The 4,229-nt window shown below is 45.8% G+C and overlaps 1 pseudogene; it reads left to right on the top strand.

Moving 5' to 3' along the window:
* Positions 1-547: 547 nt before the first annotated feature.
* LOC101343600 (CXADR-like membrane protein) lies at positions 548-3,286 on the top strand (annotated as a pseudogene).
* The last annotated feature ends 943 nt before the right edge of the window (positions 3,287-4,229 follow it).

The following is a 4,229-nucleotide window of genomic DNA, read 5'->3' as shown; positions in this document are numbered from 1 at the left end:
TTCCACCCTAAGAGGATTCTGTGTGGATTGCAGGAGGTTACTCAAGGTTGAACATTCTCCTGGAGGCCTTGTATGTTGCCAATGAAACCAAAACAAACAAATAAACCCATTGCCATCAAGTTGGTTCCAACTCACAGCAACCCTATAGGACAGAGTAGAACTGCCCTATAGGGTTTCCAAGGAGCAGCTGGTGGATTTGAACTGCCGACCTTTTGGTTAGCAGCCATAGCTCTCAACCACTTATTGTGTTGTAAGCAGAACCTAAATTCAAGTCCATTTACAAACTTGTTAACATCTGATGGACAGGACAGCAAAATCCAGCAGAGGAAGGAGATTTTTCTGAGCATATCAGCCACCAGGGCTCCATGTCACTGATAGGCTAAGGAAAGTCTCCTTCCTCTATTGGATTTTGCTGTCCTGCCCGTCAGACGTTAGTGGCTTTGTAAATGGACTTGAATGTAGGTTCTGCTTACAAAATAATAGGGATTTGGAAAAAGAAGGAAAATTCAGGTTAGATCACTTGAAGTTCCCACTTTTCCAGGTGGAGATGGGAGAGTGGCCTGACACCTATGGAAACTGCCTGAGAATCCAACAAAAAGCAGCAGGGCCAGGCAGCTTCCCCGACCGGGTAAGATCCTGAGAGCAATCACAAAATGCATTGGTTACACACCCCAAACCTTGTCACTTCCACTCCCCACAAGTGAGTGGCTCCCTCACAGCTTAGTCACATCCAAGTTCCTACATTTTAGAACTAGACGGGACCCCAAGGCTGCCAGTTTCTAGGAAAGCATAACATGATTATCTTCATTTTGCTGATGAATTAAGTGAAGTCCAACAGCTTTCTAGGGTCAAAAGTTAGGAAGTGAGAGTGACGAGACTAGAATTCAAGTGACCTGTCTCTCAGCTCAAAGAATCAGCACAAGAGTACAAAGCAGACACAGGTCATTTTTGTTCAGCTCTGGAGGCATCTGATGTTTGAAACTTATCACTTCTGCAGCAGTTCATTTCTTTCTTCTTTCTTCCATCTTTCCTTTCTTGTATCCTTTCCTTTTTTCTACATAGAACTGCCCCATAGTATTTCCAAGGAGCAGCTGGTGAATTCGAACTGCCAACATTTTTGGTTAGCAGCTGTAGCTGTCAACCACTGTGCCACTGAGGCTCCTTTTTCTACATAGGGAATACAATAGTGTCTTAGCATTTTATGCTATAAAAAGTAAACATTTTTTCCTATTATTATATTCTGTAAAGCTGAACTTGAGCTTCAAGACTCAAGAGATCTTCTTTTCAATGTGCAGAGAACCTCATCACCACGCTTAATCATCCTCACCAGTTGTGGTAAGCAAAATCCTAAGATGATCCCAGATGACACTTGCCCTAGATAGAGCAAATGGTGTGCACTTGGCTACCAACCAAAAGGCTGGAGGTTAAAATCCATCCAGTGGAACCACAGAAGAAAGGCCTGGGGATCTGCTTCCATAAGATCACAGCCATCGAAAACCCTATGGAGCAGTTCTACTCTGTAGCATATGGGGTCTCCATGAGTTGGAATGGACTCAATGCCAACAGGTTTGGTTTTGGTTTCAATAGTGAGCAGAGCTGTAAATATGATGAAATATTAGTCTCCTGATTGAGTTATGTTATATGGCTCTGTTGACTTTAAGAAACAGAGATTATCAACACCTCAACAACAACAAAAAAAGATAATCCAGTTAAAAAATGGGCAAAGGATGGGGACTTCATACCATCAAGAAAGCACTGCCAGGAGCAGAGCATGTCCTTTGGACCCAGGGTCCCTGTGCGGAGGGGGAACATTGATGAGAAAGCTGACACAGAGAGAAAGACTTCCCCTTGAGCTGATGCCCTGAATTTGTACTTTCAGCCTACTCTACTGTAAGGAAAACTTTGTTAAAACCATCCACTCGTGGTATTTCTGTTAGAGCAGCACTAGATGACTAAGACAGAATTTGGTACCGAGAGAGTGGGGTGCTGCTCTAACAGATACCTAAAATGTGGAAGTGGTTTTGAAACTGTGAATGGATAGAGGAGTGGCAGTGGCAGAGGACCAGCAACAGCAGAGAACCTGCAGTGGCAGAGAAGCAGCAGTGGCAGAGAACCAACAGCAGCAGAACCAGGAGACCAGCGCCAAGATGGTGCTGGAGCTGACCGACAGAGCGAGAGAGCTGAGTGCCTGTGCGCAGGAGGCTTCTGGCAGAGTGGGGTGCCTCCGGGCAATTACTGGTGGAGCTACTGAGCTTTGGAACACTTGCCCCAGAAGGGCAGATGCAGGCATGAGGCCCAAGGGCCAAGAGGCCATAGGAAGCAGAAGCTGAAGAGACCAGGAACACAAGAGCCGAGCTGCCTTAGTCTCAAAAGGTGATCACTTACTCCAGTCGTCACGTCTACAACAACTTGACTGAGGAACAGAAGGGCCGAGTAGCCTTTGCTTCCAATTTCCTGGCCAGCGATGCCTCACTGCAGATTGAGCCTCTGAAGCCCAGTGATGAGGGCCGGTACACCTGCAAGTTGAAGAATTCAGGACGCTATGTGTGGAGCCATGTCATCTTAAAAGTCTTAGTGAAACCATCCATACCCAAGTGCGAGTTGGAAGGAGAGCTGACAGAAGGAAATGACCTGACTTTGCAGTATGAGTCATCCTCTGGCACAAAGCCCATTGTGTATTACCGGCAACGAATCTGAGAGAAAGAGGGAGAGGATGAACATCTACCTCCCAAATCGAGGATTGACTACAACCACCCTGGCCGCGTTCTGCTGCAGAACCTCACCATGTCCTCCTCTGGCCTCTGCCAGTGCACAGCAGGCAATGAGGCTGGGAAGGAAAGCTGTGCGGTGCGAGTGACTGTGCAGTATGTACAAAAGCATCTGCGTGGTTGCAGGAGCAGTGACAGGCATGGTGGCTGGAGCCCTGCTGATTTTCCTCTTGGTGTGGCTGCTAATCCGAAGGAAAGACAAAAAGAGATATGAGGAGGAAGACAGACCTAATGAAATTCGAGAAGATGCTGAAGCCCCAAAAGCCCACCTTGTGAAACCTAGCTCCTCTTCCTCAGGCTCCCGGAGCTCATGCTCTGGTTCCTCCTCCACTTGCTCCACAGCAAATAGTGCCTCACGCAGCCAGCGGACACTGTCCACTGAAGCAGCACCTCAGCCACAGCTGGCCACCCAAGCATATAGCCTAGAGCGGCCAGAGAGGAGAGGTTCTGAACCAAAGAAAGTCCACCATGCTACCCTGACCAAAGCAGAAACCACGCCCAGCATGATCCCCAGCTAAAGCAGAGCCTCCCAAACTGTCTGAATTACAGTGGACTTGACTTCCAGAGGGAGTCAAGGTCTTAGGACTCTTCTAGTCATTGGAGCCCAGTCACCAGCCACGCAACCCCCTAGGACCAGGTGCGAGGTCATTTAAATAGCAGTGAGCACTGCATGAAATAGATTCAACTGAGCACTTTCCTTATACGACAGCAAACAAGCAAAAAGATTTAAGTGGATCACCTCCAAAAAGGCATCTCATTGTGCCTTTAGAGCAGAGTTGGGAAAAACAAGCATCCAAATCTATTTGTTGACCAGATCCTGTAGTGAGAAGGTTGGGAAACGGGAAGTGAACGCATTTAAAACTTCTCACCTGGAATGTCTTGTATCAATGCTTTGATTCACCGTTGTCAAGAAGAAATGGGGTGTTGTTTGTAAATTTTCTATGCATTTCTGCAAACTTATTGGATTATTGTGATTATTCAGAGTCAAGCGTAACCCACAGCCTTATACTACACCTATGTGCACCAGGTACTAGGCTTACCACTTCTGAGAAACTCCATAAAAGAAAACACGTCTCTTCCACTCTGACTTGACTTCATGTGCCGTAATATTTGGATATTAATTTCAAAAGAAGTTGAAATAGTGGGAGATGGGGAAGATTGAGTTTCTCCCATTCTGTCCACTACTAACCTTTCTATGTATATTGAAAGCTAAAACGAGAACTAAAAAATGAGACCAAAATGTGTACAAGGGACTGTGAAGAACATTACATCTTAATGATCTTCAGAGGATCACTGACAAATAGCAGAAATATATACTGGAACAATTGTGGATTTTCCCTCAAATCAAATGTCCCTAAGGACTTCCCTGCAGGAAATCTCTGGAAGAAGAAAACATTCTCTGCATGTCATTTAACAATGTCCTTAGAAAGAAATCTAGAGACAAAGAGATCTTTTAGGGAT

This window comes from Trichechus manatus, unplaced genomic scaffold, assembly GCF_000243295.1.
Source record: "Trichechus manatus latirostris isolate Lorelei unplaced genomic scaffold, TriManLat1.0 scaffold00049, whole genome shotgun sequence".
Classification (NCBI taxonomy): domain Eukaryota; kingdom Metazoa; phylum Chordata; class Mammalia; order Sirenia; family Trichechidae; genus Trichechus; species Trichechus manatus.
Note: the sequence above shows the minus strand (reverse complement) of the source record. Positions and strands in the feature narration are given on the sequence as shown.